Below are 13,082 nucleotides of genomic sequence, written 5' to 3'. Positions count from 1 at the left end.
TGCCTCAGATTAATCATACTTTGTGTTTTTCAGGAATTCTATCGCCTCTCCCATTTTATCTACAATCCAGTTTTTCCCCTTCCTTTCAATCATGTCTGATTCTCAGAGACTATCTGGAAAAAATCCCTGATGTTTCCTAGACAAGATTTTTCAGGAATGGTTCGCCATTGTCCCTTTCCTAGGGCTGAGAGAAAGGGACTGGCTCAAGGGCTTCATGACTAGAATTCATGGTCTCCCAGTTTCTAGTCTGGTGCCTTCACCACTATACCAAATGGATGCTGTAATACATAGGTAAAACAGGGAGGGAAGATAGAAACTCCCATAACTACAACTTTTTGAGGTTATACATGATCATAATCCATTCACATGGCAACTCTCTTAAATGTGCAAAACACTATGGACATTCTTTAAAGAAGCAATCAAAACAATTGTTTTCAAAGGCCTGATCTAGGTTGGCTTTCATCCTTTGTTAAGAGCAAGGGGCATCTGAAAGTACTCTTCAATGCAGGACATGCATAGCAAAATTTAGTTGATCAACTTTTTTTTTAGCCTGAACAACAAAATCCCCCTTTTTTCTTTTTCTTTCCTTCCTTCCTTCCTTCCTTCCTTCCTTCCTTCCTTCCTTCCTTCCTTCCTTCCTTCCTTCCTTCCTTCCTTCCTTCCTGCCTCCTCCTCTTTTTCTTCTTGTCTTCTTCTATCCTCCCTCCCTCCTCCTCCTCTTTTTCTTCTTTTTCTTCTTCTTTTCTTTCTTTCTTTCCTTCGTTCCTTTGTTCCTTCCTTCCTTCCTTCCTTCCTTCCTTCCTTCCTTCCTTCCTTCCTTCCTTCCTTCCTGCCTCCTCCTCTTTTTCTTCTTGTCTTCTTCCAACCTCCCTCCTCCTCCTCCTCTTTTTCTTCTTTTTCTTCTTCTTTTCTTTCTTTCTTTCTTTCTTTCTTTCTTTCTTTCTTTCTTTCTTTCTTTTTCTTTCTTTCTTTCTTTCTTTCTTTCTTTCTTTTTCTTTCTTTCTTTCTTTCTTTCTTTCTTTCTTTCTTTCTTTCTTTCTTTCTTCCTTCCTTCCTTCCTTCCTTCCTTCCTTCCTCCTTCCTTCCTTCCTTCCTTCCTTCCTTCCTTCCTGGTTGTCTGAATGCACCCACACTCCTATTCCATGTTCCCATTGCACAATCTCTGGCTTGAATGACTTGTAAGCAGAAAGAGCAATAATCATGGACACCGGGGGATATAGACAAGGGAAACGGAGCACGTTTTTGAGTATGGGTATTCACCGGAGTTTTCTTTGAAAACATCTTTGTCTCCAGCCCCATCCCAGAGAAAGTGCCTTGTTCTACCAAATGGAACAAGCAACAAGGAAAATGGAACAAGGATCTGATTTCCAGAGATGATGAATGAGATGGTTGAAACCTCCAGTCCAGGCCCCTGTGCTCAAAAAATAAATAAATAAAAATAAAAATAAAAACAAAACCATCTTCACAGATCGGTCAAGGTTGCATTTGGAAGGAATGACAAGATTCAGAGTCTCATGTGGGGTGGGAGCAATTGCTGTGCTAAACTTGAAATTTCACCATAGTGCAAATCGCGTAAGCAGAACATGAACACGTGGGGGGGAGAAATCTGGCATTTTCCACTAGGGAAGTGTGGTGGCACAGATACCAAGATGCACAACATCAGTTGGGAAGCAACGACTTACTGTGTGGGGTGGGGTCAATTATTAGAAAGGACAGGAATTAAAAAGGGGATGAAAATTAAGGACGGCTTTGTTTAAAAAAAAAAAAAAGATTACAAAAAAGGGAAACAAGGTAGTGACATGCTGAGTGGCCCCAAATCCTTTGCTTGCAAATATTCCCATTGGGTTCCACGGGGATGCATGGCCTAGCAGATATAGGTTCAGGATCGCAGCCTTAATCTAACGATGAGAAATACTGACGCACCAATACTTTTCAACAACAACAAAAGTGGGGAAGGGGAAAAAAAAAGAGACAGAAAGGAAGTTGGCAGTCACGATGTTCACTCATACTCAACGGACACACATACACACCCGGATCAAGTCCCTACTGGCTGTGGAGGGTTAGGGAAGGGACCCAGGTTTTGATGGACGCATGAATGTTGAAGACACGTCAAGGTTTCCCTCCCCTTCTTCTCTTCTGCTTGGTTGCGTCTGTTCACACGTAGGGTTCTTGGGGGCACCCGGAACCTGGCATTGGATGGCAGAAGGACGTGGGACAAGTAGACATCTTCTGGGAAGTAAGACAAGGGACTAAAGACGGAAGATACTTTTTGGCAGGCGCTGGTTGTGGTGGGAAGAATGAGGGGCTAGATCACCACCTGCATCTGGTATCTCTAAGTGACACTTGTTGAAGTTCTGCAGGGAAGAAGAAGAAGCAGAGGATTTAATTGGGTTTAAAGATTTAACAGGATCGCTGCAAGCTTGCTTCAGACAATGGACGAGGCCACCGTACGAGAGTAGACTTACTATTATGTGAAATCTATGTGACAGAAGTCCCTTCTCCAAAAACAGTACAGCAGGAGTATCCAACCTTGGAAACTTGAAGACGTGTGGACTTTGACTCCCAGAATTCCCAAGCTGGTATGCTTGAAGCCGAAGTCTACTCATCTTAAAATTATTAAGGTTGAGAAATACTGATTTAAACAGACTAAGTAGACCAGGGGAGAACAACACGAATGTCCATGCTTCGCTGGGGAATTCTGGGAGTTGAAGTCCACTCATCTTCAATTTGCCACGGTTGGGAAACTCCAGTTTAAGCAAGACCTTCCACAATTCTGCCAAATGAAAGGAGAACAAATTAGCACTGGAGAACAAGAAGCACAGTGAAAGGAAGAGAAAAATATTTTCTACAAATGCTTTGTTGCAAATCAAGTGGAAGTCGAAGGATTCTCTTTATCCCTGAAGAAGTCAAAATATGTCTATCAAGCCTTACATTTTCAGGTTTCTAGCCTCCTTCTAAAATTTACTTGGAGTTTGTTGAATATAATCCATTCAACAAATGCTACAATCTCTAACATTGATTCCCATTAGTGTCTAGCTAGCAGAATGATGTTTATCCTGTTCACACAATATGCTCATTGACATAAACCCTCAATTAGGCTGTTATGGAAATACAAACAGGGGTTATAGAGCTATTCTGCTAATTTCCCCCCCGGGGGGGGGGGGGAGTAGCTTTTAGCCAAGAACAGATATTAAACCAGCTATGTTCCATCAGTCATAGTGTGGGGAACCGAGCCTATCCATTGTTCAATTGTGCAACAGGAAAATTTGTTGAGATTAAAAAGTGGCACCATTCATAGAGGAATGGTACTAGAAAGTTCCTGGAAAAACAGAGGGGGACTTGGTGTTCCAAAATGGGGATTTTTTGACCTAGTTTATGGGACTGATTGATGTTGGAACCATATCAGGGTTAATGTCTTTGGGGTGAGTTAAACAGGTTGTGAGAATACTGCAGTATACTGAATTGTAATTCAACAAAGAGGACTGGATTCACACACCACACTAAACAACAAAGAAACCCAATCAAATGATAACATTCAACAATTTTAGCATATTGGCTGCTTAACCCAAACTGGTTAACCTTGTTGACTGAATATTACACCTATCGCTGTATTCTGAACACTTTAGAAGTTTCTCCCAAAGGCTTTGCCTGCCATTAAAATCTTCAATTCCCTTTTCTTTTGTGGGGAAAACCCAGAGGAGCAGCGAAAAGAATGGAAAATCCTTGGAGAACTGCCTACATGTATAGCCCAGTTCCAAACTAAATGTTCTATGATGATTTTCTTTGAGGAGGGCGATTAAAAAAATAAAAGCAACACAAAATCCACCCTCTGAGAAACAAAATGTCATTCTTGATTTATTGATGGTCATGCTAAGTCAAGCGAATGCAGGAACTCGTTGGGGCTTTTGAGAGAGTGTGAGAGAGGGGGGAGGGGGAGAGGGAGTGGGAGAGGGAGGGAGGGAAGGAGGGAGGAAGGAAGGAAGGGTGAGAGAGGAAGGAAGAAGGAAAGCAAGAGAGAGAGGGAGGGAGGAGGAGAGAGAGAGGGAAGGAAGGAGAGAAAGAGAGAGAGAGATGCCTATTTTGGGATAAAATATAGTAAAAATAATACAGGTTGTGGGGGGTCAAGTTGGGGGAGGGGTGCAAGTTGGATCCTTAAATAGCTTATCAGGAGATCAATTTTGGCAGAAATCAAAAGTGGGGAGGTTGCTCTGTATAATGAGTATGAATTGATATTCCTTTCCCTGCACCGGCAGTAGATACAGGAAAAATTAAATAAATTTGTATGCATTACAGATTACAGATAATCCTCAATTAGCAACTGTAATTCAACCCAGAATTACAGCCGTAAGTCATTGCAGTTATAAGTCGAGGCACCACCAAGATAAAGGTTCCCCTCACACATACATCCTAGTCATTTCTGGCTCTATGGGGCAGTGCTCATCTCTGTTACAAAGCTGAAGAGCTAGCGCTGTCCAAAGATGTTTCTGTGGTCACGTGGCCGGCATGACTAAATGCCGAAATCGCACGGAACGCTGTTACCTTCCTACCAAAATGGTCCCTATTTTCCTACTTGCATGTTTACATGTTTTCGAACTGCTAGGTTGGCAGAAGCTGGGACAAGTAACAGGAGCTCACTCCGTTATGCGACGCTAGCGATTTGAACTGCTGAACTGCCGACCTTTCTGATCGACAAGCTCAGCATCTTAGCTGCTGAGCCACCGTGTCCTTTTTTTTTTAACATAGCCATTGCAAATAGCACATAGACTTATATACCACTTATATGCTGTACACTAGTCCACTGTCTTCTCGCTCCATGGATCAGCACCAGTCCACATCATGCCAAAAACCAGCCTGTGCAAGGAAGCGAAGCCCCATCCGTGTACATGCGGGATGCAGGTGGCGTGTGAAACCACTCTCCTATTGGTCCACAGAAAGGCCTCTCTCCATGGAATCAGTCCCTGGCCCCCAAAATGTTTGGGGCCACTGCTTTACAGCACTCTCTAAGCAGTTTCTAGAGTCAGCCTATTGCCCCCAACCATTTTACCGACCTCGGAAGGAGGGAAGGCTGAGTCAGCCTCAAGCCCCATCAAGATCAAATTCCAGACTGTGGGAAGAATTAGCCTGCAACACTGGCATTCTAACCACGGTGCTGCCACGGCTCTAACATGGTTGTTAAGTGAATATGGCAGTCGTTAAGTTAATCCATTTTTCCCAGTGAGCATGGTTGTTGTTGTTTTGGCCAGAAACCAGCAATTAAATGACAGAAAGTGGCAAACCCCATCACCGGTCGCAGTCATGCGAAATATTGGTTGGTAAGTTGTTTTGTCACACAGAGGATTAATTTTTCATGCTGAGTTTGCTATCTGCAGATGTCTTCCACCGGGTTTTGGTGCATTTGAGAACCCAACTGCTGTCATACATACGGACAGGATTTGCTATTCAATGTCCTTAGAAGAATGAAGCCGATAGAGCATGTTGTACATCAATCATGGAGGTTCCAGGTGATTAGAAATCAGGATGATTCTCTCCTTCAACATGCTCTTAAAACTTGCATTTAAAACTTGCAAGCTTGGAGGCTGAAAATTCAACCTATGAATGCTGTGAAGCCACCTTCTCCTAGGTAGCAAAATAGCACTTAAGAGTCTTAGCTGTATGTCTTACATTTGCAAGGGGGCAAATTAATTGGGTTTGAACACCTCCTAACATTAACCAAGAAATGTTATTTTAGAAAGAAAGAAAGAAAGAAAAATAACCTAGCAAGAACTGTCTGGGTAGCAGAATGCCCAACATTATGCCGTGTTTTGTATTGATTTCATCCCAAAAGGTAATCATGGCTACAAATAACCTGACACTGTTTTATCTCTTCTACAATCTGCTGCATTGGTTATTTATGCTGAAATAAGACAGGAGTGCATCTAATGGGGTGTGCAAAGCCGTTTCTATTCAGCACTCATGTTTTAAAAACTTTAAATCAGATTTTGGGAGCTTCTGAAAGAAGTCTACAGAAAGAACAGAGGGGGAGAGTTATCTTGACTGTCCAAAGTCCAAACAAGTCCAAACCCATCACATGCTCATAAATATCTCCTCCAACAGAAACTATGTTGGCTTTCAGGTCACTATTTCAAAGATTCCCCCAAGCAGGTGATATTCAGAAGAGCTGAGTATCAACCAACTTATTATTTTGTGGACCCACCAATTGAAGTGGAAAAAAAACACCTCCTCTAGAGGAATTCAAGAGACATTCCAACTTAGAATCCTTTCTGGAGAGTATGAACCTGAGGCCAAACCCTTAAGTCTATATCTGCCATTTGCTAAGGGAAGACAGTCTGGGAAGATTCTTGTAATACAGGTGATTGACAATAAAATACAATCATACCTCACTACTCGACTGCTTTAAAACTCATGGAATTTGGTTCTTGACCCAATCTGATGCAAACATTTTGTCCTGGTACTCATCATTTGTTTGATGCTCAACACATAAGCTAGAATCTGTCAGTGTTGGCTACCCCGTGACTGGCTACCCTTTCCAGCTGGGTCATGTTACAGGTCATATGGTTTGTTTGGTACTCATCATGCCTCCCAGAACCAATTAACAATGAGTACGGAGGCACCACTGTATCTACTTGGGCTTATTCCCAAGTGGTGCTGGTTGCTTGTGCATGATGTAGCTTCAACTGATAATCTACACTGGCTGGAGTTGAAATACAGGAGTTGAAATCAAATACTGCACTCCTGCAGAGTCTCAAGGGACGTGGTGGCTCAGTGGCTAAGATACTGAGCTTGTCGATCAGAAAGGTTGGCAGTTTGGTGGTTCGAATCCCTAGCGCCGCTTAATGGAGTGAGCTCCCATTCCTTGTCCCAGCTTCTGCCAACCTAGCAGTTCGAAAGCATGTAAAAATGTAAGTAGAAAAATAGGGACCACTTTGGTGGGAAGGGAACAACATTCTGTGCGCCTTCGGCGTTTAGTCATGCCGGCCACGTGACCACGGAAACGGCTTCGGACAGCGCTGGCTCTTTGGCTTTGTAACAGAGATAAGCACCGCCCCCTAAAGCCAGAAATGACTAGCACAGATGTGCTAGCAGAACCTTTACCTTTACCTTACAGAGTCTCAAGTTGAGGAAATAAGCACCAAGGAGGTAAAACAGAGGAAGAAGGGGGGGGGGGAGATATTTCTTTGGAAGTGCAAGAGACCTGACCTTCTCTTTAACTGTGTTGACCATAACTAATTGGCCATCAAAGACAAGTGCAAAAACGAGTGTCTCTGATCATTGAAGATCTCTGCTCCAAGCTGTAACCACTGGACTGGGAGTGCTTAGAATTAGTCTCAGTCTCTTGCCATCTGTTTTTTTTTTTTTTCCATTTTCCCAATCCAGCCTGCTTGCTGAAGGGGACGCCAGTTCATGTCCAAGAAGTAGAGACAAGAAAGAAAAAAAGAGACGATTCTACATTTATTAATAATAACTGCCAACTGAAGTTCCAGTAGTCTCATTCACCAGCCAACAAAATTTGAACTTAACTTACAGGTAATGGGATAATTAAATTTAATGGGCACCAATGTCTCTTTTCCCCCTCATTTTCTTCCCTTATGATCTTTATTTCATATAAAGGCCCAATTATCTCTTCTATTAGTGTTTCAAATGGGATGTCAAAAGTTGTAGGTGTGTTCTTAGTGGATTGGTGGCTTTCATTTAAAAAGACCTCCTTATGTTAGGTCAGGGGTGTCAAACTCAAAGCCTGCAGGCCGTATCCAGCCCATGGGGTGCTGAGATCTGGTCTGTGTGGCCGCCCTGGTAACAGCGAAGGATGGAGCTCGGGCCACCATAGGCACCCCCAACACAAGTGACGCTGAGCTGGCCATTCCCACCCAGCCCCCCCAAGATCAAACACAATCCTGATGTGGCCCTCAATGAAATCGAGTTTGACACCCCTGTGTCAATGAAATTGAGTTTGATACATACCCTTTGCTCCCAAATAAGTACAAGAGAACCCCAGAATTCTTTGCAGAATTCTCTTCCCCCTTTCAAGGATAGAATTAGGACAGGGGTGGGCAATTATGGCCGCTTTATGACCTGTGGACTTCAACTCCCAGAATTCCTGAGCTAACCATGCTGGCTGAGGAATTTTGGGAGTTGAAGTCCACAGTTGTCAAGGGGCCGCAGTTGCCCCTCCTTAACTTAGAAGCAAAATAAAAACTCTCCGAAAGAGAGTTAACAACCAGAGGATTGCAAATCCTTCCATTCTCCACCATTCAGCCAGAACAGAAGAAGCTTCTTGGACGAGAAGCAAAAGATCTTCTAGCAAGACAAGAAAGTCCAGTTGCCTTTTGAAAGAAAGCACCTTTGGGATAGAAACCCCCCCCCCCTCTTTATTCACTCAGTAAAGACACAGGAGCCCCGCTAAAGCAGCAAGAAAGAGAAAGAACATTTGTCAAATTTATTTGACTAAGAAATTTCAACATCAACAAAAAACGCCAAGCATTAAAGCTAATTAAGGCTTATTAATACTTAATACTATTAGCACTGTGAAACTAGTCTCTCCTTTTCATTGCCAGCAACAGCTGATAACTCTGGATCAATCCGGAGCTTTGTTACCAGCTACAGAGGCCTTCAGGAAAGCCTTGCCAGCTGCAGAAGAAATGGGCTGGCAAGGCAGGTGTCGGGGTGTGTGAGGCCTGGCTACAACTGTCCAAAGGTAAGAAGTAGGGCAGCTCCACCCCTCCCCCATCCCCACTGTAGCTTAATTTTTACCCATGCACTCTGGAGTAAGTGGGGTCTTAATTGGGGCTTATACTGAGGGTAGAGCTTATATTGGGAGCATGTGTAAAAATCAAGCTAGGACTTGCTTTCAGGGTAGGTCATATTTTTAGGGAAACGGGACAAGAAACTAGTAAAGCTGATGGCAAACCACAACAGGCAACTGGCAAACACTTATGGTGGTTGCAGCATCCCGGCATCTTGTGATCGTCATTTTGGAACCTTCCCAGCCAACATCCAACAAACACAATCAATGGGGGAAGCCAGATTCACCTAACAACCACAGGATTCATGTAGCAATTCCAATGATTCACTTAACAAACATGGCCAAAAAAACCCACAACCTCATAGAATTGAGCTCAGCTCCCTGAACAGCCGGTTTGCTTACCAACGTCTGAATTGTGATTGTAAGTCAAGGATTACCTGTGTAGCGAGGAGCAGTATGTGATTGGTTACCAGAGCAGGTCACCTGATTTCTAGCCCAAGAGAATTTTGGGTTGTGGAGTTTTCTTTCTGGATCGATTTATTCATCGTCGTCCATAGCTGAAGAGCAGGCTAGCATTGGATCCTACCCTTCCATAATTCCTTAACAAAAGCTTATTTTAACTAAAGTCACACTAAGGAAGTGATAAGCAAAGTACAGGTAATCCTCAACTTACAGCAGTTCATTTAGCGGCCATTCAAATTGACAATGGCACCGAGAAATGTGTCTTATGGGCGTTTTTCACAGTTACAACCTTTGCAGAGTCCTCATGATCACATGATCCAAAGTTCAGACACTGGGCCACTGGTTCATATTTATGACTATTGCTGTGTCCCAAGTGTCAGCTTTGGAAGCCATATTTTACTTAGAAGCTTCGAGGCTGCCTGGGAGTTTGGGACCACATAGAGGTAGAAGTTTAGACTCAACAACATTCTTTCTTAGAAGTCAAGGACATGTTGCCCTGCACCTGGAGAGAAGTGTCTAGAGCAGGGGTCAGCAACCTTAAACACTCAAAGAGCCATTTGGACCTGTTTCCCACAGAAAAGAAAACACTAGGAGCCACAAAAACCCTTCCCGTGCCTGACTATTTCTTAAGTGGTCACAAAACTAGCATGTGTAGCTGAATTAAAGATTCTGTTTTCTTCTGAAACTTTTCTTTTCTTGGATTTATCCATGGTTAGCCTACCGGGGGTCAAAAAGCTCAATAAATCGCATGCTGGCAGGTGTCACACATTGGCAGTTGTGATGCATATTTTGAGAGACAGGCAGCCACAGCAGAGGGATGAAAGAGACACATGTGGCTCCAGAGCCATGGGTTGCTGACTCCTGGTGTAGAGGAATGTCTCCAGTTGGGATGAATTTTGATTGGACCATGTGATGGACTGGTGGGTGCAGGGGAGCGATCTTTGAATTTTTATTAGGAAGAGAAAATCCAGAACTCTCAGATTCGGGTTTTTCCAAATGTGCCAATATGACAGCTCTAATAAAATGGAACATTGAGAAAATGCTTGTCTCGGAGTTTTATTGGGTTGGAGTTTGTTAGTTGGAACACTGACACCGAGGTCACAATGTGAAGTTAGAGGAGAATCCAGATTCATTTAATGACCGGGTTATTAATTGATCCACTGTGGTGGTTCACTTCACAGCCGAGGCAAGAAAAGTTGTAAAACTTAACAAATGTCTCCCTGAACCACAGAATTTTGGGGCTCGATTGGGTTGTAAGTCGGGGGCCTCCTATATGCCTTCTCCAGCCATTCTCATCTTCTCCGAACATCTATCATGCTCTCCGCCACTCCTTCGGGTGTCTAAAATCTCTACAATTCACAAGGCTGAAAAACCCTCCAGGGAAAGGCAGGCAGGCAGGAATAAATAAAAAGAAGAAGTAAAATCAAGTTTCTGCAAAATCGTGCCTCCGTTCGGAAATCTTGCTGCAACTAGATTACATTTTCAAAGTGTCATCTGACAGGCTGTATTTTCAGAGAAGCTGGGAGATTTTCTGGAATGAGGATTTGGCAGGATTAGCATCCTTTCATGGATAATCATAATAATAAATCATCCCTCTCTGACGATGAAGAAGATGATAAACAACCGCAATCATTTAAAAAATAAAATAAGACCTCCCAAGATAGATTAAGAAGATCTTATCAACTTCATGAAGGACAAATTCCCAACGGAAGGAAAAGAAATGCAGCAAGGATGGAGAAGGGATTGGGGCAGAGGCGGTATTCAGCAGGTTCTGACTGGTTTTGGAGAACCAGTAGCAGAAATTTTGAGTAGTTTAGAGCAGGGGTCCCCAACCACGGTCCGCGGACGTGTACCGGTCCGCGGAACAACTCCTACCGGTCCCGCGGCTTGCTGGCGCCACCATCTTTTTTCATGAAAAAGTGCTTCCGGTGAGCTTTTCGGTAGAAAGCTCACGGAAGCACGTTTTCATCAAAAAGATAGGCGGCGCTAGCGCTCGGTGAGCTTTTCCGGGTAGAAAGCCATTTCTGCCGGAAAAGCTCACCAGCGCTAGCGCCGCCATCTTTTTATGAAAACATGCTTCGTGAGGTCACGGGAAGCACTTTTCATCAAAAAAGATGGCGGCGCCAGCTGATGCCGTACCGGGCCGCGGCGCCAGCTGATGCCGGTACCGGGCAGCGGCGTCCAAAAGGTTGGGGATCACTGGTTTAGAGAACCGCCAATACCACCTCTGACTGGCCCCACCAATCCCATCTATTCCCTGCCTCCCATTGAGTCCTAGCTGATCGGCTGGGTCTCCTTTGGTTGTCCTGCACAGGGGAACGGAGCTGGAAAGCAGGTTAGTGGGGTGGGGAGGGAATGGGGATTTTGGAGTATCCTTCCCCTGCCACGCCCACCAAGCCACGCTCATAGAACTGGTAGTAAAAATTTTTGAATCCCACCACTGGATTGGAGGGGTACCAGGAAAGGAAGGCTCCCCTCCCCATTTGTAGAGGGTGTTCACTTCACTTAGGGAGGTGGGGACAATGCTAGTTGACAGAAGAAAGAAAGGCTGCATTGGGGCATGGAGAATCCCAAAAGGGTTTCTTCTGATGGGTGAGCTCACCTCCAATGTTGGCCTTCCCAAAGTCCCCAGGGCCATTTGCTGGCTGGGGATTTCTGGGAGTTGGAGTCCACCTGTCTGAAAGCGGCCAATGCTGGGTTAGCCAAAGCCCTTTGTGGGAAGCCCAAGAGAATTTGGGGTTCACCTAAGATCCACCAACCAGCTTGGCTTGGCACCTTCCAGATGTTTTAATTTACGTATTCATTAGTTAGGGTTGAGTATTTATCTCTTTGTCTTACTTAGTTTGCATTGTGGGTAGATTCTGTTAAAAACATGTCTTTTTAATATTGTAAATCATTCAGGGTGATCTTGCAATAAGATGGGAGGTCAATAAATTTAATAATACATCTTTAAAAAGTTGGGACAGCACATTTATTTGCTGCTACCTCTGGGAATTGTGCCCCCATTTCTCTTCCAAACCAGAACATTTCTTTGAAAATAGTGCCCTATTAACCACCACACATTCTTCTCTGTGTGTGAAAATGTGTGTACGTGTGCCTGATTAATCTGCTTGATTAATCACGAGCACCTTTTCAATCACTCAAAAGGTCTTTTATGATTACCCAAGAAAATCAACCAAATTCTCCAGCTCGATTTGCAAAAAACACAATACATTCCTCTGTCCTCCTTCAGACATTCTCCCATTTCCCTGCTGTGGACTGACGGAGTGCCATCCATCTTGCTCTATCACCTTACCTCATCTGAGTGAAAGGACATAAATTCAAGATCTGGCCAAGTACCCCAGGTTTAAAGTGAGCTATGCAACCTCACTGCTCAGGAGAACATCAAAGCCCCTATAAGTTCCTGAGATATCCTCATTCAGAGCTTGATGTCCTGCTAATTGCAAGAAAAACCAAATATCTAGGTCTCCAAGTCATGTCGAAGCAGAATTTGTGATGACCTGGCACAAAGACAACCCAGCCAGATAATAAGTATGGGCCCCTTTATTAGCTCCAACTTTGCCCTCAATGATCCGGTTACCTTCCGGTCTGGAGAAAAACTTTCCCAGTAACCTGCAACAGCCTTTGTCTGCAGATATCCCAATCCAAAATGGTGTAAACAAAAACCTTAAACTATAAATCCAACAAAGCAAGATAAGGTAATACATTCCTCTGAATCCCTTCTCCCTTGTTCTACCTCTTCCCTGCTCTGGCCAGCCTGACTTTGCCCTTCCCCAGTTTCCTCTACAGCCAACGGAGCCACTGTTCCCTTCCCACCAAAGTGGTCCCTGTTTTACTACTTGCATTTTTTACATGCTTTCGAACTGCTAGGTTGGCAGAA

General features: G+C 43.9%; 1 protein-coding gene across 1 annotated transcript in view; it reads right to left on the bottom strand.

The window, feature by feature from the left end:
- Positions 1 to 979: 979 nt before the first annotated feature.
- NECTIN1 (nectin cell adhesion molecule 1) overlaps positions 980 to 13,082 on the bottom strand; it is a 179,098-nt gene continuing 166,995 nt past the window's right edge. Inside the window, exon 10 of the mRNA XM_087970162.1 lies at positions 980 to 2,354. The gene's annotated coding sequence lies outside the window, so the exon portion shown is untranslated. The remainder of the gene's footprint in view (positions 2,355 to 13,082) is intronic.

The sequence above is a fragment of the Notechis scutatus genome, chromosome 7 (assembly GCF_049901735.1).
Source record: "Notechis scutatus isolate UNSWTSFEM ecotype Mainland chromosome 7, rNotScu1.2, whole genome shotgun sequence".
Classification (NCBI taxonomy): Eukaryota; Metazoa; Chordata; class Lepidosauria; order Squamata; family Elapidae; genus Notechis; species Notechis scutatus.
Note: the sequence above shows the minus strand (reverse complement) of the source record. Positions and strands in the feature narration are given on the sequence as shown.